At 48.4% G+C, this 24,525-nt stretch overlaps 1 long non-coding RNA gene and 1 pseudogene across 9 annotated transcripts in view; one reads left to right on the forward strand and one right to left on the reverse strand.

Moving 5' to 3' along the window:
- LOC309803005 overlaps positions 1-24,525 on the forward strand; it is a 69,682-nt gene that overhangs the window by 35,612 nt on the left and 9,545 nt on the right. For 3 of the 8 annotated variants that reach the window (XR_014293877.1, XR_014293878.1, XR_014293879.1), the window contains exons 2-4: positions 10,441-10,517; positions 16,908-16,984; positions 17,394-17,636. This is a non-coding gene — a long non-coding RNA (uncharacterized lncRNA). Of the gene's footprint in view, positions 1-8,629; positions 8,840-10,440; positions 10,518-15,231; positions 15,315-16,907; positions 16,985-17,393; positions 17,637-18,358; positions 19,846-24,525 lie in introns of those variants that run through there. The other 5 variants (XR_014293876.1, XR_014293880.1, XR_014293882.1 and 2 more) reach the window with 4 other exon arrangements.
- Positions 1,735-8,475, reverse strand: LOC309803004 (putative ATP-dependent RNA helicase DDX28; annotated as a pseudogene). Its single transcript has 2 exons — positions 6,657-8,475; positions 1,735-2,695 (listed from the first exon to the last, which is right to left on the reverse strand). The product of its transcript is annotated as a putative ATP-dependent RNA helicase DDX28 (transcript).

The raw sequence follows: 24,525 nt of genomic DNA on the forward strand, positions 1-24,525 counted from the left end.
GGTGTGAGGGAGCCTCCCCACTAGCGCGACATGCTCCGGACCTCCTCCCCTGCCCAGGGCCAGGCTAGGCCCCCACCGGCCCCCAGCAGCCCGCACACACTGCAGCCACCCTTCCACAAGCGGGAAGTCCCGCATCAGGGCCCGCGTGCGCTCCCGCGGACTTGGGGTGCTGGAGGTGCCCAGCGTGGTCTGCACGAGGGTTACCAATCACAGCAGCAGACCCAGCAGGAGCAGCAGGCACAGCAGAGGCCGCTGGCTGCGTGCACGGGGACCTTCGAGGCCCCCGGGCCGCAAGCTGCGCAGGGCAAGGCAGGCGGGCAGAGGGGTGTCTGAGAGGGGCGGGCGATGGGGTTCTGCCCGTCGACACAGGCCACCCAGCGGCGCGGCCTCGCGAGGGGGGCGGGGTGAGGGAGGGGATACAGAGTCACAGGACCCTGCGAGCCGTGTGCCGAGAGCCGTGATCTGGGAAGCCCGGCAGCCACAGGGCGGCACTGCCCTCCCGCCCCCTGCTCAGAGGCAGCTCCCGCGGGCTAAGCTGGCCTCTGCTGAGAGCCCACTCGCCTCCCATCGCGGGTTCCCTCCGCCCCCGCCCCTCTTCCCACACCCACTGCTCCGAGGGGGCGCCCTAGGTTGCTCTCCCCCGCCTCTAACCTTCCTGTCCAAAATGGGGTGCTTCTCTCAGAGGGCCACCTGCAGCCCGTGGCCTCCCGGGAGCACACCTCGTCCCCATCTGCCTGCAGCCGGCCCCGCCCACCCCGAGGGCTGCGTGCGAGGGTCTCTGTGGCCACAAGTGCTCTGGGCTCCCGGTTTCCCGGTACTGGGCCATGGGGGCTGGTGTGGGGGAAGAGAGAGTTTCTGGAAATGGAGGAGGTAACCTTGTGAGCTCTGGATTCAGGAGGGGGCCCTCTGCCGCCAACCTTCTCTCTCCTCCTACTTGACTCCCCAACCTGCATGACCATTCTCTGGGGACTTGAACCAGCACCTGGGAACTATCAGGAACCTCCCCCACTTCTGTCAGCCAGCCTCAGGAGAGCGCCCTCAGGAGCTGCTACACCTCCCCAGGGCCTGAATAGAGGGACTTTTGGGACGTGAACTGAACAACCTTCTGGGGAGAGTCAACGACCCTTTTACTCAACAGAGCAGGAACTCAGTCAGTAGGCTATTTGTGTGGAAGGAAATGAAGTCGCTTCCATGGCAGACGAGCCCCCGCCACAGCAACCTTCGTCCCAGAGCTGCTGGCTGGCCTTCTGGCCAGGATCCCTCCTACCTCAGCGTGGAAGACCTGGCCTCGTGGAGAAGTGTAGGTTCTGAAGAAAGACCTGGCACCTGGGCTCTGCTGCTACACTTGCCTTATCTCGTGGCCCTTGTGGCTCTAGCTTTCCCAGAAACCTCAAGGGCTAAGTGCCTGTGCTTGCTCAGAGGCCGCACGCCATTCCCCATTTCCAGCCTCAGGCCCTCCCGCTAGCTGCCTCCTCTAGGGTCCCCCTCCCCCCAACCCACATACACACACAAACACACACACGCACACTGGGGGTGTGCCTTCTCACAGCAGCTCAACCACTGAGATGATTTAGGGACTGTGCCCAAACTCCTGCATCCCCAGCCTCTCAAGTTTTTGCTCTGATCCCTGGCACCCCCAGAGCTGTTCCACCTTTGGAATCTTTCCCAGGTGGCAGGAGTGCCTAGCACAGGGGTAGTGACCTAAGTCTGAGCACTGGCGACCCTACAAATCTGTTACAGAAAAACATTTTATTGAGCAGTAAGGGACGCCACTGGGGACGGAAAGGCCTGGCAATAAAGGAGCTTGTGAACCTCGGGACAGGGTGCGTGCTGCTTGACTCTCCATCCTGTTCTTGCTTCAGGGAGCAGGACTTCCTGGGCCTCTCTATTCTGCCTCCTGAGACCCCAGGCAGGAGGCTCTTTGGGAAGCCACAGATTGCTGCTTTCAGTTTCAAAAAGCCCAGCTCCCCACTGGTTTGTGGTGGTGGCCGCTGACAATGGCTCAGGGCAGGAGCCCATGTGGTAGACTGCTAAGGCTTCTCTGCACCCTGTCTCTGCTCCTGCATCCTCCTCGGCTCGCAGAGTGCAGACTTCACTTTCTCCAGCTCACAAAGGGGCCCGTGAGGATTGAGCAGAGGAATGCCAGGTTTTCTTCCAGGCCAGCTTCCGCCCTGGGATGTTCAGGGCAGACTCTCATTTCAAACCTCACTTTCTGAGGCTCCTGGCTTATGGCCATTTAGTGTGCAGGGAGGCTCCTGGCTGAGGAAGGCTCAGACAGAACGACGCAGGTTCTAATCTGTGGTAGTGGGCAGTGGGGGGGGAGGGGTCACTGCAGGAAGAGGCATTCGCTGTCTTAGGCAGTTAAACCATTGCCCTGTCTTCAGAATGGTTCAGCCAGCAAGATTCTGTGGAGTCCGCCTCCTGGCACCATGCTACAATCGCCGGATTTGGGGTCTGGAGCAACCGAGATCTTCGTCCGACTCTTCCGGAGCGTGCTTTCTCTCGGGAGCCCATCTGGGGACTGGCTTCTCGGCTTCCGCCTTTGCTGGCATGGCCAAAGGAGCATCCCCGTAGGCCCGGTAGCCACCAACTAGGCAGTATGTCTCCCCATGCCGGCCCAACTGCGTTTCTCCACACCCTCGGTTGAGGACATGGTAGTGACCAGGTTTAGGAGGAGAAATGGGAGCCACAGCTGCTGCAAAGAAAATCAGAACTGATCAGTCACTTCTGCTGTACACAGTCTCCTGCCAGAATTTCCCTCTCTCATGTCTCTCCCAGTTTCTGGCTGAAGACCTTTAATCTACTTGACATCCAAAACACAGACTTGGCCCATCACCTCTATGAGTCCCTAGAGAAGGGACACTGGCTGCAAAAGCAATTCCTAGAGCCTACGGCTGCATCAGGTGAGGTAGTCTCTTCACCGTTGCCAGGGAAAACAGTAGAACCCGAAAGAAATTGCAATCATCCTCTCCATCTCTCCCTTCCACAACAGGGAAAACATTTCTTGCAGTGTGTCACTTCTGAGGCTTTAATGGAAACGTCTTTCAAGTTTTGGAAAAAGATAATCTAATATAAATTGGTTAAGGACCCCTCCCACTTTGGCAACCCCTCTTGGGCCCCATTTATAATGCCTGTTACAACCACACTGAACTCTAGCCCTCTGATACTTTTATCTAGATTAGAACAAGGCCAAATACTGAGGCAGAGTGATCAGGAGACTCAGAACTGGGTTCTGGGTACCAAGTGTAGGCTCACATCCACCCAGCCTCCTGGGACACCATCTGCTCAGCCCTCCAGTCTCACTAGCGCTTCATCACCCCCCTTGGTTCTTCCGGTCTTCCCATGAATATGGCACCACCCTCTCCCCTAGTACTCAGCAGCTCAGTATGGGATGTGTCTGAGGGGACCGATATAGATGTGTACATGACAGCACAGAGGTGCCTGGGTTAGAAGGTGCGGTTCAAGAGTGGCCCTCTTCCTCAAACTGCTCCGTTTACCATCTGCCAACAAAAATGCACTTGCCTTTTGCTAAGAGGCCAATCAGGAAAGGGTCTGAATGGAAGCATCCTGTAGCCCAAAGCGGAAGGCAACATTTATAAAGATCAGAAGCTTCCTGAACACTAGTTCAGGGATGACCTTTCACTTGTCCTCAGCAGTGAGCACTGTGGGACCCTGAAGGTGTCCCAGGTCACTGGTATTACTTACAGCTGGGAAAGTGCTGAGGTTTACGTAGTGGGCAAGCCCCATAGGAACATGTGGCAGCCAGGTGAGGTTGTGTGTACACCATGCCTCTTCTACAGGTGCCCGGTCTCGGTGTACCTGCTGCACTGCCCAGCCAGGGAACAGAGCACAGGTTTGAGTAAATATAGACGATCCGGTCAGACATTCTCTCTCAGACAACCAAAGAGATTGGTATCTGGTGGAGAACTGGTAGGGAAGTTTCTCTGAGGGCAGCACGTTTCCATAGTTACGCTGCCATGGAAACTGTGAGAAGGCCTGTGAGGTCATCACTACCCAGTGAGGTCATAAGAAGGAACCTGTGACTTGCGGTCAGGCTTCAGGAGCAGGGGCAGTTTTGTGGAGGAGAGCAGGGTAGAGGCAGAGGTACTCTGCCTGGTCCCTCACACCTGGGCCTCCCCACCCATGCCCTAGTCTAGTAGACACCCCACGTGGGGCGTGCAGGTGGGCTGGTACAGCCCCAGGGGCCCCAGGAGGGCAAGAGAGACCCACATTCTGAAATTGGCTTGAGAGGCAAGATTAACGTTAAGAGACAGCTAGGTTTTATGGCACTGACCCTAAGAGGCAGAGAATTGTGTGGACTGGGGGATCAGGGAAGGCTCCTTGGCAGTGGGCCTGAAGGACAAGTGAGATTTGGACCCATGGGGAGGAGAGGGAAGACATTCCAGTTTGGAAGAATACAAGCAAAGACACACTCTTCTCGACCTTGTCCTGCCCCAAATATAAATTCATAGAACCCTCACATTTTTACACCTGAGGGCTTAGAAAAACCAAGATGTTAAGGAGCCTACCCAGTGTTACACAGGTAATGGAGAGGGGTTCTGCTCAATGGTTACGTTCATGTCGGGGCTCCGGATTTACAGCTGATAGGAATGTAAGGACAAGCTCATGCCGTTTCAAACATTTCCAAGTGATACTGAGAGAGATGTTAAAGGTGCAAAATGAGGGTGCTGAATGACCTCACAAAGTGGGAATGGTGGGCCCATTTTAATATGAAATTCAAAACAAATTCATGACAAAAGGACATAATACAAAATGACAACATAATCATTACACTCCCCTCTCCCCTAGAAGTAAAAATCATTATAATCCTCTCTCTCTCCACCATGAAAGGATGAGATAAAGGCTCAGCAGCAGCCCCCGTGAAAATCATGGTCAACACTGTGAAGAGGGGTTAGTAAGACAACTTGGTCCGACTCAGAGAAGGAAAGAGACAACTCTGCCCTTAGCCTGATCAGGCCCACAGGAAGGAACCACATTTGGGGCAGCTTTTGATAGTGTGGCAATGAGAGAGAACCTTCTTTAGGAGGGGACTCCCTGTTGCCGACCTTGAAAAAGCAAAGATGGGACCTTCGTTTACCGGGGCTGTTGCAGAGGGGATGTGGCCAGGAGGTAGAGACTGCTTGGGCTACCCTTTTAGAGGTTGGGCCACCCTGGTTGAGAACCACAGCACCTTCTATCCCTAAACTGCTTGAATCAGTGGGTGCCCGTTAGGACAGACGAAGTCAGGCCTCATTGGAGCAGACTGCCTTTTGGAGTGGTAGAAGGTAAATGTGAAGGGGAATGCTCTGGCGGAGGTTTGTCATGGCAGGTGGGCCAGCATGAGACCATTCAGACTATCCAAGGCTCCGGAGATTACTTGGCTGGGAGCATCCCTCTGATATGGTGTGGGGACTCCTACCTTAACAGGACCTGGCTGGGCATCTGGGGGAGGCAGAATAAACGGTTTATTAACTTAAGAGAGTGAGAGAATCACCTGGGGGGTTCCACCAAACCACCTAAAAGGCCTTGTACCTGGATTCTTGAGCCAACCCTCAGAAAACTTATCTAGATCTGGAGTAGGGCTCAGGAAGCTGCACTTTTCATAAGCTTCCTGGGCAGTCCCACCACAGTGGTCCATGGATAGAGAGACCAAATTATTGTGTATTCTCGGTTGCTTTTGGGAGTCAAAGTGGGCAATATTAAAAACTGCAGCAGGCATATGTATAAACAGGGAATATTCAAGGCAAGCAAAGGTGTATAGTTATTCTATGCATGAATCAGATTTGAGAAAAGCTAGCCTGGTGGTTAAAGAACACAGCCCTGAGGACAGACAAACCAGATTCTTTCCTACTGACTTGTGTGATTTTGACCAAGTTCTTTTATCCTTCTGACTGTTTCTTTATATGGAAAAGAGCTATGACTGTACATTTAGCACAATATTCTCTTTCGGCAAAGGTTGCTCTGGGTCCATTTGTGTTCTCTGCAACTTAACCCTTTCCAGTGCGCAAGCATTTTTAAGTTGTTTGGTGAAGTATTACATTTGACTTTCAACAGTTCATTACTTTGGGCAAAGCTTATATAATGCTGCAGAGACTAGAACCTATGCAGAGATAGTGAGAGGATGTTATAAGCTTATTCTGCTGGTTTATAAAAAAGTTTAACCTTTTCTTCTCTTCCTCCACCTGCCACCAAGAGATGAGAAAGAAGGCAGAGCCTGGAAATGCACACCAAGCAATATTTCTGTGTCAGTTTGCCTTTTATTCCTCTGCCAGTACTTCCCAGAGAGATTTCACCAAAAGTGCCTAAGCTTGCCATGGCCATTGTTGTGAAGAAAATTTCTCTTTATTGCTAGTCACATCCCCTTTTCCTTCTCCTGGAGGCTTAATGGATGTTTGGGGGCCGGAAACAAAATCTAAACTAAAACATCAATTGAAAGAGCCTTCGTCCTAAGTGTGGTAGTTTGGAGTGTGAATCTTCTCAGGGTCTACTGAATTCTGCCGCAGTGGAAACTGTTATTAAGGGGCACCCATAGAAACATCGCTTATTGTTAGAAACCATGACATAATACAGAGCCAAGATCGACATTATTCTTCACGTGAAAGACTACAGAGAGCCGAGCTCAGTAGATCACCCTCCAGTGTTGGCCAGCAACTTACCTTTTGAAGCCAGACAGCAGCCCGGGTCTTCAGAAGGTGACTAGGCAGCCCAGAGCACCCCACTGACAAGTGTGCTCACCCGTCCAGCACAGAGGGAAAGGTCCCTGTTACGGCATCATATATAAGCCTGCTGCAATAAGGTTTGCTGGTGCAAAGGCTCTCTCACTGAGGACCCCAGTCCTGGAAGGCTTCTCCTCCGGCGAGCTGCCAGTTCAATCTTCTGAGCCAGGCTCACGTCCCAGGGATGGGTCACAAAGCTGATGACAGTGACTGGCACCTCGATCCCCACCCGGCCCACCCTCCCTGCTCTGTGGATGTAGTCTTGCTGGGTAGGAGGGAAATCATAATTGATGACTAGCTCCACCTGGGTGCTGTCCAGGCCCTGAGAGGCGATGTCTGTGCAGAGAAGAATGTCTCGGGAGCCCTTCTGGAAGGACTGGAAGATGCCTGCTCTCATTGAGGCTGGCATTTGTCCCTGCAGTCTTAAGTGTTGGATTTTGTGGTCATCCAGAATATATACCCCAGCCAGTTCACAGCGCTGTAGCAATTACAGAACACCAGAACAGTTCCTGCGGGGCCAGTCCTATATGCTCTGTCATGCTGCCTAAGGATCTGTACCAACCCAGTCACCTTCTCTGTTCCCTTCGGCCTCATGAATGTCTGTCTGACATGAGGCATGATGCAGTGGAGCTTGTCACTGGTAACGGGGGTTAGAGAGTCTAAGCTGGCAACTTTACTCAGCAGCTGGCCTCCACCTTCGGGAAAAGTGGCCCCCACCAGCACTAACTGAGCTTTGGGATTGAAGGGGTCTTTTATGTCAGCTGAGCCTTCTGCTGTATGGCTCCCCTCCAAGATGTAATCCACCAGTTCCAGGAAGATTTCATCCAAAAGCATGTCTGCATCATCCAACACCAAGAAGGAGAGCGGCTCCAGGCTGATCAGTTGAGTTTTCAGGGCCTTCCACAGAGCCCCCGGAGTGGCCACCAGAACATCTGCTGGAGGTTGTTTGGACAGTTGCAGCCAGATCCTCCTCATGCCATGGCCTCCCCCTAACTCCCGCACCTGGAGGTCCAAGGAGCTGCCCAAGGCCTGGGCCACGGCACGCACCAGTTCGGCTAATTCTCGAGAAGGCACAAGAACCAGGCCTCGAGGAGCAGGGATACGACAGGGGTCCAGGCTTGGCTGGCCCAACAGCCGTTGAAGGAGAGGTAGCATGTAGCTGAGAGTTTTGCCACTGCCGGTTTCTGCGGCGCAGAGAATGTGGCGGCCGCGAAGAAGTGGGGGAACGGTACTCGACTGCACGTTTGTGGGCCGAACAACTTCGGGAGCAGCCTCCTGTAGCGCGCTCAGAACGGGGAGCTCCAGACACACTTCAGTGCAGCTGCCCTTGGGCGAAAGGTTCCGCAGCGCTGGAGCCTCATGTTGCGCGCACTCGATGGAGAAATGGCCCGCGTGGGTGCGCCGATTCCTCCAGCCGCGCGAAGAGAGTGGCGCGGGTTCCAAGAGCCCAGCGTGAGGTGAGCCGGCTGGTTCAATTCGGGTGGCCACGCTGACATCAGCGGCAGCCCAGGACGCGCCAGCGTCGGCCGCGGGGGGGCTACGCTGGCCGCTATGCCGCTCTTCCTGCTGCCGCTGTAGAGCCCGCGGGATGCGCACCACGGGCAGCGGCTCGTTGGGACCGCGGACCGTCAGGTCCCGGCGAGGCGCCAGAAGCAACCGAGCCGCGAGCGACAACAGCCGCAGCCGCCGTGCGAGAGCCATACACCCCTTGCTGCGGGAGAGGCGCACGACAGTGACGTCACGGGCGCGCCAAGGCCTCGCGGACGGTGGCTGGCGCGGCTCAGTAAGGCCCGCGGACTCGGTGAACTGTGTGGAAGGAGCGGGATCTGTAGAGCTTAGCAGCGGCGAGGTCTGTAGGTCCGAACCGGGGATGGTGACTCCAGACCCCGGCCAACCTTGGGGAAAGGTGCGCGACGGAGGCAGGACCGGGATCCGGCGATACGCGGCGATGGGGCCCTGGCATTACGAACCAGGAGGGCGGAGGGCTTCTGGCGATCCGATGTCCGATCCCTGCCGTGCTCTTTTGTCGCCCTCACAGCTCCTGTCATGGCTTGGCCAGTTCGGGTCTCCCCCTGTGACTTATGATGAGGGTGCGGCGATGTTTTCCCAGATGTGGTCCCCGTGTAAGGTCTCTGAATACAAGTATTTATTGAGAGTCTGAGTGAATGGTCAGGCCTGGGGGCCGAGACCAGGAGTCCGGAGTCGTAGGTCCAGGCTCACCCTTCCCTTAGAGCTCCCCAGAGAGCTGAGGGCCCCGAGGGCAAGCTGATGGCTTTCAGCGTATCTTCTCTTCAGTCAAGAGAACTCATCTCTTGGTACTTTTTCCCTTTCTTTTCAGCTGAGGTTCATTCTCCCGTCCCTTGTCACCCTTTCCAAATTCTCATCCTGAACCCACTGCTTTCTTGGGTAGTTCACCTCCACTGGCTTTCCAGTCAGATACCTCAATTCCGTAAATAGCAGCGAGGAGGGTCCTGCTACAGGTTTGTGGCCTGTCCCACAAAGCCACGGTCAGGCAGAATAGTTTACTTGAATTCAGTTGTTCAGGTTGCCAAAAAGCCTTAGACAACAGGTACTTCCTGAACGGATACCGAAAATGGGTGTCCGATCATTTCTGTAATTTCCAGTGTCTTGGGTAGGAGATAAGGTAAACGTGGATTAATCACCTGGGAGGTTCTTAACATCTGGCGAAAGAGTTTTACTTTCATCAGATACCGTTATAGAGATAAATACTATCAAATTTCAAATAGCATTTTGATACACGATAGACGTTCTGGAGAGTTGAATGCTAAGCCAGCAGAGGAGAGGGTTTTGAGTCCTCATGGGTGAACAGAGTCATTGGATAGAGCAGTGGCTCTTGAGTGAGGGTGATTTTGCCCTCACCCGTCCTCCAGAACGTTTGACAATGGCTGGAGACATTTTTCTTTGTCACATCCGGGGTGTGGGGGGACGGTGCTGCAGACATCTAGTGGGTAGTGGCCAGGATGCTACTACATACCGTACAAGGCATAGGACAGCCCTCCCCACCACCCCAAAAGAATTACCTGGCCCAAAATGTCAATAGTGTGCTATGGAGAAACCTTGGATAGAGGCTGAGGACTGAAGAGAGGCTGAGGTTGTCCCATGTACTCTCACTTCAGGTAGTCAGTCACATTTGCCAGACCCTTGTGTGGCCCTGCCCCTTTCCCAGAATCTGTAGCAGGCACACTGATGCCATTGCTTGTCATGGCCTTGGGATGAGAAAACCTTGGGGGCTCCTCAAAGTCCTAAACACAGGAAGGAAGGAGTGATTTAGGAGGGTGACGTGGGAGAAGAGAGCTTTAGGAAGAACAAAATTGTCCTCATGTGTTTGGGAAATGTGCCAGATGGAAAAGAGATGAGGTGTGCCATGGGGTGTACCATTGCAGAAGGCAGACTGGGACTGATGCGCGACAGGGAGTCAGATTCTGAACTTGATATAGACTGCTGTAGCAACTAGAAATGCCTAGATCCGTCTAGAGAGTGCTGGGTTTTCTGTCACTGCAAAGTTCATGTATAGCCTGATGACCAGTGACTGGTGATATGCAAGAGGGGATTTCATATAAAGGATGCTCTAAGATATTGTGATTCTACACTACTTTTATGATTCTTTCCCAGAACTCGGAGCTCCTCGTTCGTTAGCTGAAGAGCTCCTTGGATGTCTGCTCTGACAGGTTTCATCCATTTACATGTGCCACTCATTTTTCAGGTACAAAACAAAGAATCGCTTTGCACAAAGCCAGAAGGGATACACTGAAAGAATGATCAGAAAAGAATAATACATAGGTAAGCATTTACATTGACTTTCGCCACATATTTGAGACAGGGTAGCTGGTTAGTGGCTGTTTTCTCGTGCTCGAGCCCTTACAAAGTGAATCTCCTCAGAATGTCATAGAGATTGGAGCCTATCTAAGCCTGTGTGTCTCTGCCCGTGGCCCCTAGTTTCTTCGTGTCATTGCTTTAGATACTGCGTAAGGCCCTTCTCTTTTCCTCCGATCACAGCAGACATTGAGTAACCTCTAGTTCTGACTGAGATGCATATTTCACATTATAGTACTTTGAAATGAGAGAGGTTTACCTATTGTGGAAACAAATGTAGGCTCCTGGGAATGTTAGTGTCACATGGTAATGTTTTTCCCAGGGCTGCCGTGGTAACTGACGTTGCCTGGTTACTCCCTAAGTTTTGAAAAGAATGTCTCCTTGGATCTCAGGTGATAGTGGTACATTCCTTCCTTCATTTATTCATTCAGTGTATATTTTCTGAGCACCATGTATGTCCCAGGTACTTTTCATATGGACAGTGAATGAAACAGACAAAATTCCTGCCCTAGTGAAGTGTATATTCTGATTAAAATGGGGTGAGGCCTGGCCATTGGTAGTTTTAAAAATCTCTCCACATGATTCTAATGTACAGCTAGGTTTGAGAATCACAGTTATAAGTGAAGCACTTTGGGAATTGCAAGGGCATTGCAGAAATAAAAAGTGGCTGGCTATTCGTATTCCTTCGCTATTCCTGCATTCTCCTGCCTGCATCCGGACTGTTGTACAAGTGCCGATCATTTTCTTTTCAGCCCTCTTCGCTGTTTGCCTAGACCCTTTATCCCTCTTTCTAACCTAACACCCTACCTCCTTCTGGTCTTCCAACCTCCAGTCCATCATCTGTTTGGGATTTATCCTAAACTTGGTGGGAAGCCATTGCAGGGTATAAACAGGGAAGTGGTGTTAGCAGAGATGCCTTTTTCAGACACCATACTGGCTATTGTAAGAGAATGGATAGGAGGGGGCAGGAGAAGATTTGGGGAGACTCATTAGGAGACTGGCTTTGTGCACAGTGGTGGCCTTGGAGGTGGAGTAAAGCAGGCAGGTTAGAGTCATATTTGGAAGGTTAGTAATGGCTTGGAGGCGAATAGGAGTAAGCGATGAATTGGATGTGGGGAATGTGGGTTAATGGTGTGTAATTGGGTAAATGGAGGTGCTACTTACTGAAATGGGAAAAATTTTCTCCCCACATATTGGCCTGATAAACACCTTCTCACCCTTTAGACCTTGAATCAGAGATCCTTTCTTTTTTTATTTTAATATATTTTATTTTATTTCATTTTTATTTGGGCTGCGGTGCCGGCTTTCAGGATCTTAGTTCCCCAACCAGGGACTGAACCCAGGCCCCCTGAACTGGAGGCACAGGGTCCTAACCAGAGGACCACCAGGGAATTCCCAGCAGAGATTTTTTTTTTCAATATAAGCTTTAATTAATTAATTTTTGGTCGCGTTGGGCCTTCGTTGCCGCGCGTGGGCTTTCTGTCGTTGCGGCGAGGAGCTACCCTTCGTCGTGGGGCACGGGCTTCTCACTGCAGGGGCTTCTCTTGTTGCGGAGCACGGGCTCTATGTGCGCGGGCTTCAGAAGTTGTGGCGCATGGGCTCAGTAGCGGTGGCTCGTGGGCTTAGTTGCTCCGAGGCATGCGGAATCTTCCTGGAGCAGGGAGCAAACCCGTGTCCCCTGCGTTGGCAGGCGGATTCTTGTTTTTGTTTTTGTTTTGTTTTGTTTTAAACATATTTATTGGAGTATAATTGCTTTACAATGGTGTGTTAGTTTTTGCTGTATAACAAAGTGAATCAGCTCTATGCATACGTATATCCCCATATCCCCTCCCTCTCGAGTCTGCCTCCACCCTCCTGATCCCACCCCTCTAGGTGGTGGCAAGGCACTGAACTGATCTCCCTTTGCGATGCCGCTGCTTCCCACTACCTAGCTATTTTACATTTGGTATTGTATGTATGTCAGTGCGACTCTATTACTTCACCGCAGCTTACCCTTCCCCCTCCCCGTGTCCTCAAGTCCATTCCCTACATCTGCGTCTTTATTCCTGTCCTGCCCCTACCTTCATCAGAACTATTTTATTTTTTTAGATTCCATACATATGTGTTAGCGTACGGTGTTTGTTTTTCTTTCTGACTTACTTCATTCACTCTGTATGACAGACTCTAGGTCTATCCACCTCAGTACAAGTAACTCAATTTCGTTTCTTTTTAAGGCTGAGTAATATTCCATTGTATATATGTGCCACATCTTCTTATCTATTCGTCTGTCGATGGACACTTGGGTTGCTTCCATGTCCTGGCTATTGTAAATAGTGCTGGCTGGTGGATTCTGAGCCGCTGCGCCACCAGGGAAGCCCACAGAGATTATTTTTTGAGGGAGGCCCTCCTCAACCCCCATCAGTCTCTTCGCTGCTGAGCTAGACTCCTACAGCCTTACGTAAGTGCTCCATCATAGCACCATGCACACTTTTATTTTCACACATATTTGTAAGTTCCCTTTCTATAACCCTCTGTTCTATTGAACCTTACCCTCCTGCCTCATCTTTTTGTCTCTAGTGCCTAGCGGTGCTTGGCATATCTTAGGGGCTCAGTAAGTGTCCGTTGAATAAATAATTGGAGACAGAGTACGAGGCTTAGGAAGGTTGATCAAGGCTTTGTTTTCTACACGTGGAGTAGGAGATGCCCTTAACACATCCGAGTGGGGATGTGTTTTGAGCAGTTGGTGTGAGGTTGGGATGCCTTTGGAGATGATCGTGGCCAATATTTTATACCATGGGAGTGAATACATTTGTGGGGGAGGATGTGTGAAATTAGCAGGGAAGAGGGCCCACGACTGAGGAGCAACCTCAACATGTGAGGGCAGGAGGTGAAACCAGGAAAAGAGACTGCAAAGCAGGGGTAGAGAGAAAAACTGGGAGTGTGTGCGGTCGACGAACCCAGGGAGGAGAGAGATCAAGCAAGAGGGGAGGCTTCACCATGCCATGTGCTGCTAGCAGAACAAGATTGAGGACAGGTCAGTGTCTCATAGATTGAGCCACTTCGAGGTAATTGGTGACTTTAATCAGAGCAGTTTTGGGAGAGTGGCAGAGGGGGAGGGCATGCCGGAGCGGGCTGAGTAGTAAAAAGGTAGTACCTCTGAGAAGAGCATCCTTGGCAAGCTTTGTGGTTTTTAGGAGGGACCGCGTTTGCTTAGAATAAATAAATTAACAGTTATCTCTGGGCCACGGGATTTGGATTTTCTTCGTTTTACTCCTGTTGCTCTACCTTCAAAATATTTTTAGACTGTGACCACGTCTCACCACCTCCCCTACTATCTCTCCGTCCTGAGCCACCATCATCTCTGACATCGGTGACAGAAGAGCCTTCTGATGATCTGCCAGTGTCTACCGTGGCCCCCACAGTCTGTTTTTCATACAGCAGTCAGCGTGATCATGGGGAATGTGATCAGTCATGCCACTCCTCTCCTTAAAAGCCTTCACTGGCTCCTATCGTGAAGCGCTAACACAGCCGGCAGAGCATCCGACAAGGCCATTCGGGGTCCGACCCCTGTGTCCTACCTGCTCACTGCTCTCCATCCATTGTGTATCTGACTTCCGTTACCCTCTTCTCCTTTCTGTGCTGCAACCACAGTGGCCTCCTTCCTGTTCTTCCAACACACCAGACAAGCTCCTGCCCCAGGGTCTTTGCACCGGCCCTTACCTCTCCTGTGCGCTCTTCCATTAGATACGAACTTGGCTAACTCAAATCTCTGCTCAGATGTCACCTTCTCATTGAAGTTTATCTGGGCTCCTGTATTTAAAAGTTTAACCTATGGGGATGAGGCGGGGGGGGAATGGGTGCGGGTGGTCAGAGGATACAAACTTCCAGTTACGAGACAAATACGTTCTGGGATGTAATGTGCAGCATGGCAACTATGGTTAACAATACTGTATTGTATCTTTTTTCATTTTATTTATTTGTTTACTTTTGGCTGTGTTGGGTCTTCGTTGCTGCACGTGGGCTTTCTCTAGTTGAGGTGAGTGGGGGCTCCTCTTTGTTGCGGTGCACCGGCTTCTCATTGTGGTGGCTTCTCTTGTTGGGGACCACTGGCTCTAGGCGCGTGGGCTTCAGTAGTTGCGGCACGTGAGCTCAGTCGTTGTGGCAGCGGCCCAGGTGGCGCCAGCACCGGCCGCGGGGGGCTCCGCTGCCCACTCTGCCGCTCTTCCTGCCGCTGCTGTAGAGCCCACAGGATGCGCACCACGGGCAGGGGCTCGATGGGACCGCAGACCGTCAGGTCCCGGCGAGGCGCCAGAAGCAACCGAGCCGCGAGCGACAACAGCCGCAGCCGCCGTGCGAGAGCCATACACCCCTTGTTGCGGGAGAGGCACACGACAGTGACGTCACAGGCGCGCCAAGGCCTCGCGGACGGTGGCCGGCGCGGCTCAGTAAGGCCCGCGGAATCGGCGAACTGTGTGGAAGGAGCGGGATCTGTAGAGCTCAGCAGCGGCGAGGTCTGTAGGTCCGAACCGGGGATGGTGACTCCAGACCCCGGCCAACCTTGGGGAAAGGTGCGCGACGGAGGCAGGACCGGGGTCCGGCGATGCGCGGCGATGGGGCCTTGGCATTACGAACCAGGAGGGCGGAGGGCTTCTGGCGATCCGATGTCCGATCCCTGCCGTGCTCTTTTGTCGCCCTCACAGCTCCTGTCATGGCTTGGCCAGTTCGGGTCTCCCCCTGTGACTTATGATGAGGGTGCGGCGATGTTTTCCCAGATGTGGTCCCCGTGTAAGGTCTCTGAATACAAGTATTTATTGAGAGTCTGAGTGAATGGTCAGGCCTGGGGGCCGAGACCAGGAGTCCGGAGTCGTAGGTCCAGGCTCACCCTTCCCTTAGAGCTCCCCAGAGAGCTGAGGGCCCCGAGGGCAAGCTGATGGCTTTCAGCGTATCTTCTCTTCAGTCAAGAGAACTCATCTCTTGATACTTTTCCCCTTTCTTTTCAGCTGAGGTTCATTCTCCCCTCGTCACCCTTTACATCTTCTAATCCTGAACCCACTGCTTTCTTGGGTAGTTCACCTCCACTGGCTTTCCAGTCAGATACCTCAATTCCGTAAATAGCAGCGAGGAGGGTCCTGCTACAGGTTTGTGGCCTGTCCCACAAAGCCACGGTCAGGCAGAATAGTTTACTTGAATTCAGTGTTCAGGTTGCCAGAAAGCCTTACGCTACTGGTACTTATTGAACGGAACCCGAAAATGGGTGTCCGATCATTTCTGTAATTTCCAGGGCCTGGGGTAGGAGATAAGGTAAACGTGGATTAACCACCTGGGAGGTTCTTAACATCTGGCGAAAGAGTTTTACTTTCATCAGATACTGTTATAGAGATAAATACTATTAAATTTCAAATAGCATTTTGATACCCGATAAACTTTCTGGAGAGTTACCTGTTAAGCCAGCGAAGGAGAGAGTTTTGAGTACTCATGGGTGAACAGAGTCATTGGATAGAGCAGTGGCTCTTGAGTGAGGGTGATTTTGCCCTCACCCGTCCTCCAGAACGTTTGACAATGGCTGGAGACAATTTTCTTTGTCACACCCAGGGTGTGGGGGTGGTGGTGCTGCAGGCATCTAGTGGGTAGAGGTCAGGATGCTACTACCTATCGTACAAGGCATAGGACAGCCCTCCCCACCACCCCAAAAGAATTATCTGGCCCAAAATGTCAATAGCATGCTATGGAGAAACCTTGGATAGAGGCTGAGGACTGAAGAGAGGCTGAGGTTTTCACATGTACTCTCACTTCAGGTAGTCAGTCACATTTGCCAGACCCTTGTGTGGCCCTGCCCCTTTCCTAGAATCTGTAGCAGGCACACTGATGCCATTGCTTGTCATGGCCTTGGGATGAGAAAACCTTGGGGGCTCCTCAAAGTCATAAACACAGGAAGGAGTGATTTAGGAGGGTGACGTGGGAGAAGAGAGCTTTAGGAAGAACAAAATTGTCCTCATGTGTTTGGGAAATGTGCCAGATGGAAAAGAGATGAGGTGTGCCATGGGGTGTACCATTGCAGAAGGCAGACTGGGACTGATGCGTGACAGGGAATCAGATTCTGAATTTGATATAGACTGCTGTAGCAACTAGAAATGCCTAGATCTGTCTAGAGAGTGCTGTGTTTTCTGTCACTGCAAAGTTCATGTATAGGCTGATAACCACTGATTGGTGATATGATAGAGGGGAGTTGATATAAAGGATGCTCTAAGATATTGTGATTCTACACTACTTTTACAATTCTTTCCCAGAACTCGGAGCTCCTCGTTCATTACCTGAAGTGCTCGTTGGATGTCTGCTCTGACAGGTTTCATCCATTTACATGTGCCACTCATTTTTCAGGTACAAAACAAAGAATCGCTTTGCACAAAGCCAGAAGGGCTACACTGAAAGAATGATCAGAAAAGAATAATACATAGGTATGTATTTGCATTGACTTTCTCCAAATATTTGAGACAGGGTAGCTGGTTAGTGGCTGCTTTCTCTTGCTCAAGCCCTTACAACGTGATCTCCTCAGAATGTCATAGGGATAGGAGCCTGTCTGATCCTGTCTCTGCCCGTGGCCCCTAGTTTCTTCTTGTCTTTGCTTTAGGTACTGTGTAAGGCCCTTCTCTTTTCCTCCCGCTCACAGCAGACACTGAGTAACCTCTAGTTGTGACTGAGATGCATATTTCACAGTATAGTACTTTAGAAATGAGAAAGGTTTACTTATTGTGGAAACAAATGTAGGCTCCTGGGAGTGTTCGTGTCACTTGGTAATGTTTTTCCCAGGGCTGCCATGGTAACTGACGTTGCCTGGTTACTCCCTACGTTTTCCATTCGACGCAGCAGTCCCACCGCTAGGCCTCTCACCTGAGAAGTCCAGAATCGGGAAGACACAGGCTGTATCAGTTGCACTGCGGCCTTATTCACAATAGCCAAGATGGTGAAGCAACCAAAATGTCCATCAACAGGTGAATGGATAAAGAAGAAGAGGTCCATGTACACAATGGAATATTCACCATGGAGAACAATGAATTACTGCTCTTTGAGGCACCACAGATGAGCCTAGAGATAATCATGGAACATGAGGTAAGTTGGAAATCAAAAGACCTATATCCTATGATATTACTTATAGGCGTTATCTAATAACTGACCCACAGGAAAATATTTCCACAGAGAAAGACACTCACAGATGTAGGAAAAAACTATACTTATCTAAAAGGAAAGGTGGGAGGAATGGATAAATTAAGATCAGTGTTACATATACCAATACATATTATATACATGTGTCACAAAGAGCGACCATATAGCAAGGGAGGTCTACGGAACACTGTGTAATATTTTGCATGGGAAGAAGATCTGTATATGAATAGACATATATAATGTACAAATGAGCCAGATTGTGTACAGCTAGGACTAACAATATTCTAATCATTACCCCGATTACAAAAATTAAGGCAACCAACAAGAAGTAATGAAACATAAACGTATGGGGGTTTCTCCTGGCACATTCCATTCTAATTTACAACTTAGGAACAGGACTTCCAGAAAGGCTCTACTGCCCTACTACCCAGATTGGGGAATGGAGAAATGCTGCCTCCCAGTGGCCGTTTCACACAACAGCAGCTTTAAACCCACTGCTAATGGTCACTAACTATTCACCAAACGTGCAGTTCTGTAATGGCACTTGTCCACCAAAAAATTCCTGGGGTCGAAAACCGAATAAGAAATTCAAAAGAGGGCAACCTTCCAAGAAGACAATTTCAAGAGGTATATTTTATGCACACTTTGTTCTCCTTTTTTTTAAACAGAAACAAAAACGGCTTGGAAAAATGATGAATTTTAGGTATTTGTAAAGACATGCAAACCCAAATTACAAAAACCTATCAGCTCACAGCAGTCAGAATGGTCATTAGCAAAAACGCTGCAAGCAATAAATGCTGAAGCGATTGTGGAGAAGTGCGTACCCTCCGTTCTAAGGGGGACGTGGTAAGAGCCACTCATGAAAACACAATGGAGGTGCTTTGAAAAGGGAAACATTGCACTACCAGGCAATCAATCATACCCACTGCTGGACCTGTCACCTGAGAAAATGAGAATCAAAACCTCACAGACTGGCAATTCTGCACTCCGGCAATACTTACCATAGCCAACACTTGGAAGCAACGAAAATGTCCATCAACAGAGGAGTGCACCAAGAAGCAGTGGTCCATGTACACAATGGAATATTACTCCAATAAAAAGTATAAATTAAATTTAAAAACAAACATAAGTAAGGAGACGTAAGCATTTGGGGGTTTATCTGGGCACATTCTTCTCTAATTTATAACCGAGGAACACCAGTGGCAGGAAGGTCTGTTTCCCTAGTACCAGCGTGGGGAACGTAGAAAGGCTGCCACCCTCTGGCCGTTACCTGCAAAAGCAGCTTTAAAGCCTGTGCTAATGGTCACTTCATGTGAACAAGTACTGCAGGGCTGTAAATGAAACCTGCCCTCAAAATGTCTTGAGGGAGGTAATGGCCAAAAAATTTCAAAATGTGACTCATACTTTGAGAAAACACTTTGAAGAGCTAAGCTGTAATCACAGTTTGAAAAATAAGAAGGACATGCCTTAAATCTTAATGTCAAGGGATTATGAGACACACGAAAATTCAACCACAAAGAGGTATCAGTTCACACCCCTCAGAATAACCTTCAGCACGAAACCCATAATCAATAAATGCTGGGGCTTCCCTGGTGGCGCAGTGGTTGAGAGTCCACCTGCGATGCAGGGGACGCGGGTTCGTACTCCATTTTGGGAAGATCCCACATGCCGCGGGTGCCTGTGCTCCGCAACGGGAGAGGCCACAACAGTGAGAGGTCTGCGTACCGCAAAACAAAGAAACATAAATAAATAAATAAACAAATAAATAAATGCTGAAGGTGTTGTGGAGAAATGCATACCCTCAACTTTCAGTGGGACGTACCCTGGAAAGAGCCACTAATGAGAACAGAATGGAGATGCCTTTAAAAGGTAAACATTGAGCTACAATATAAACCAGCAGGCCCATTCCTGGACCTATAACCAAAGAAGACAGAATTGGAAAGGCACAGGAAGGCAAATGTGCACTGCACAGTATTACAATAGCCAAGATATGGAAGTAACCAAAAAGTCCGGCAACAGGTGGGTGGACAAAGAAGAACTGCTACACGTAGAGATGGAATATTAGCTGGGGAAAAAATGAAACAATGCCATTTGCAGCACCATCGATGAGTCTAGAAGTAATCACCCGAGTTGTTGTAAGTGAGAAAGTGAAAGACACATATCCTATCATGTCACTTATAGGTGTGAGCTAAAAGTTGATACCAATGAAGATATTTCCACAGAGAAAGGCAATTACAGATCCATTAAACCAACGTAGGGTCCACCATAAGGAAAGGTGTGAGGATTGGATACATTACATTATTGGGTTTTCAGAGATATACAAACGCATGTGAAATATATAATCACCAAAGACCTACGACATACCAAGGGAAGACTACTCAACATTGTGTCATAACCTACATGGGAAAAGGATCTGAAGAAGACTAGATATACGTATATGTGTAAAACATCCCCATCTTGCACACCTAGAACAAAGAAAACATTGTAATCAAATTGGCTGTGATCAAAAATAGTAATTAAATTAAAAAACGAACAGGACAGAATGAGACATAATCTTAAGGGAATTTTCCTGGCACTTTCCGTTCCAATTTACAACCTACAGCACAACTTCCATTTTGGCTGTCTTGCCCTAGTAACCAGATTTGGTAAGGAGAAATGCTTCTGTCTTCTGGCCGTTTCACACAACAGCAGCTTTGAACCCAGCGCTAGTGGTCATTTAATATTCAAAATAATTGCAGGCCTGTAATGGACAGCTACCATCAAAGAAAAAAATCCTGGGGTCGTAAATCAATCAGAAAATTCAAAAGACGTCAACGTTTCAAAAACACAGTCAAGAGCCATATTTTACGCACATTTTGTCTTTTCTTGCTTTTTTTTTCTTTAAGAAAAAGGGAATGGGAATGCTCAACGTCAGCAATTAATAAAGATTGCAAATCCAATCTACAGAAACCTTTACCACACAGCCATCAGAATGATCACCAGGAGGATAGTGTACAAAGGTATAAATGCTGAAAAGGTTTTAGAGTACTATGTACCCTCTAGCCGCTGCGGGTAGATAAACTGGTAAGAGACAGTAGGGAGAAGAGAGTGGCGGTGCGTTTAAAGGTAAAAATTGAGCTGCCTTGTGATCTGGTAGGTCCTTTCATGCGCCTACCACCTGAGCAGACCAGAATGAAAATGATACCGGCTGGCAATCCTGCACTGCAGGAATGTTTACCATCGCCAAGACTTGGAAGAACCCAAAAGGTCCATCAACAGAAAAATGTACAAGGAAGAAGTGGTCCATGTACACAATGGAATATTAGCCATGGAATAGAATAAAAGTGTGCCGTTTGCACCACCATAGAAGGACCTAAAGATCATCACCCAACTTGAAGTATGAAAAAAATTGAAAGACAGACATCCTATGACATCACTTTTAGGTGTTAGCTAAAAATTGATACCCACGAACTTATTTCCAAGAGAAGGAAAAGCATGGATTAAGAAAATAAAAGTACGTTTAACCTGATGGAAAGTTGAAAGGAATGGATGAATTAGGATATGGGGGTTAAGAGACATGTACTAATACATATGAAATATTTAATCACAAAATATCTATGGAATACCAAGAAAGGTCTACTCGACACTCTGTAATAACCTACACGGGAAGGGCTCCAAAGATGAGTAGACAGATACATTGATATAATGAACCAGATTCTGTAAACCTAGGAGAAACAAAATATTTTTTTTTATCGAATTTGCTCTCATAATTAATAAAAACTAAATTTAAAAACAATCAAGAAGAAAGGAGATATAAGCTCTTGGGGGTTTTCCCTGGCACATTCTACTCTAATTTGCAGCCTACTAACACGATTTCCTGGTAGGCTGTACTGCCCAAAAATGGAGTGGGAAATGTACAAATGCTGCCGGCCTGTGGACGTTTCCCACAAGTGCAGCTTTAAGCCCACAGCTAATGGTCACTTAACATTCACAAGGACTCAGCGCTGTAAAGGACACCTGCCCTAAAAAAATTGTGCTGCAGAAGGGAACCGACAAAAAATTTCAGAGCACGCAAATGTTTCAAGAAGAGAGTATGAAGAGGTACGTTTGACTCACTCTCTTTAAAAAAATGGAAAATGAATAAAAACTTAACCTTAGGAATTATTAGATTCATGCAACTCTAATTTACAGAAAGTTTACAACTCACATCTGTCAACTGACGATCAGCAAAAATTCTACAAACAATAAATACTGAAGGACATTTAGAGGACTGTGTACCCTCTAGCTGCTGGTGAGATGTAAAATGGTAAGAGTGAATCATGAGAACAGAAAGGAGCTGCGTTAGAAAAACAAAAATTGAACTACCATTCGATGCAGCAGACCCACCAGCAGGCCTCTCACCTGTGAAGTGCCGAATCGGGAAGACAGAGGCTGCAACAGCTGCACTGCAGCCTTATTCACAATAGCCAAGATGGTGAAGCAACCAAAATGTCCATCAACAGGTGAATGGATAATGAAGTAGTGGTCCATGTACACAGTGGAACGTTCCCCATTTAAAACAATGAAACACTGCTCTTTGAGGCACCACAAATGAGCTTAGAGATAATCATGGAACATGAGGTAATTTGCAAAGCAAAAGACCTATATCCTATGATATTACTTATAGGCGTTATCTAATAGCTGACCCAAATTTACATATTTCCACAGAGAAAGACAATAACAAATGTAGAAAAAAATATACTTATCTAAAAAGAAAGGTGGGGGGAATGGATAAATGAAGATCAGTGTTATGTATACCAATACGTATTATATACATGTGTCAAAAAGACCAACCATATAGCAAGGGAGGTCTACGGAACACTGTGTAATATTTTGCATGGAAAGAGGATCTGTATATGAACAGACATATAAAATGTACAAATGAACCAGATTGTGTACACCTAGGACAAACAATATTCTAATCACTACACCGATTACAAAAATTAAGACAACCAACAAGAAGTAATGAGACATAAACTTATGGGGGTTTCTCTTGGCACATTCCATTCTAATTTACAACCTAGGAACACGACTTCCAGAAGGGCTCTGCTGCCCTACTACCCAGATTGGGGAATGGAGAAATGCTGCCTCCTAGTGGCCGTTTCACACAACAGCAGCTTTAAACCCACTGCTAATGGTCACTAACTATTCACCAATCTTGCAGTTCTGTAATGACACCTGTCCACCAAAATAACCCTGGGGTCGAAAATTGAATAAGAAATTGAAAAGAGGGCAACCTTCCAAGAGGACAATTTGAAAAGGTTTATTGTATGCATACTTTTTTCTCCTTTTTTAAAAAACACAAACAAAAAAAGCTTGGAAAAATGATGAGTTTTAGGAATTTATAAAGACATGCAAACCCAAATTACAAAAACCTATCAGCTCACAGCAGTCAGAATGGCCATTAACAAAATGCTGCAAGCAATAAATGCTGAAGCGATTGTGGAGAAGTGCGTACCCTCCGTTCTAAGGGGGACGTGGTAAGAGCCACTCATGAAAACACAATGGAGGTGCTTTGAAAAGGGAAACATTGCGCTACCAGGCAATCAATCATACCCACTGCTGGACCTGTCACCTGAGAAAATGAGAATCAAAACCTCACAGACTGGCAATTCTGCACTCCAGCAATACTTACCATAGCCAACACCTGGAAGCAACGAAAATGTCCATCAACAGAGGAGTGCACCGAGAAGCAGTGGTCCATGTACACAACGGAATATTACTCCAATAAAAAGTATAATTTAAATTTAAAATGAAATATAAGTAAGGAGACAGAAGCAATTGGGGGTTTATCCGGGCACATTCCTCTCTAATTTATAACCGAGGAACACCAGTAGCAGGAAGGTCTGTTTCCCTAGTACCAGCATGGGGAACGTAGAAAGGCTGCCACCCTCTGGCCGTTACCTGCAAAAGCAGCTTAAAACCTGTGCTAATGGTCACTTCATGTGAACAAGTACTGCATGGCTGTAAATGAGACCTGCCCACAAAATGCCTTGAGGGAGGTAATGGCCAATAAATTTCAAAATGTGACACATACTTTAAGAAAACACTTTGAAGAGCTAAGCTGTAATCACAGTTTGAAAAATAAAATGGACATGCCTTAAAGCTTAATTTCAACGGATTATGAGACACACGCAAATTCAGCTACAAAGAGGTTTCAGCTGGTACACCTCAGAATAACCATCAGCAAGAAACCTATAAACAATAAATGCTGAAGTGTTTGTGGAGAAATGCATAACCTCAACTTTCAGTTGGACGTACCCTTGAAAGATCCACTAATGAGAACAGAATGGAGATGCCTTTAAAAGGTACACATTGAGCTACAATATCATTCAGCAGGCCCATTCCTGGACCTATAACCAAAGAAGATAGAATTGGAAAGGCACAGGAAGGCAAATGTGCACTGCACAGTATTACAATAGCCAAGATATGGAAGTAACCAAAGTGTCCAGCAACAGATGAGTGGACAAAGAAGAACTGGTACAAGTACAGACAAAATATTACCCAAGGAAAAAAAGGACACATTGCCCTGTGCAGCACCATAGATGATTCTAGATGTAATCACACAACCTGGAGTAAGTCAGAAAGAGAAAGACACATATCGCATGATATCACTTATAGGTGTTACCTAAAAATTGATACCAGTGAAGATATTCCCACAGAGAAGGGCTATCAGAGATTCATTAAACAAATTTATGGTTCACCAATGGAAAGGTGTGAGGATTGGATACATTAGGATATTGGGGTTAACAGACGTATACAAACACAGGTGAAATATATAATCACCAAACACCTACGGAATACCAAGAGAAGACTA

The sequence above is a fragment of the Mesoplodon mirus genome (genome assembly GCF_964341445.2).
Source record: "Mesoplodon mirus genome assembly, chromosome: 4".
Lineage (NCBI taxonomy): Eukaryota > Metazoa > Chordata > Mammalia > Artiodactyla > Ziphiidae > Mesoplodon > Mesoplodon mirus.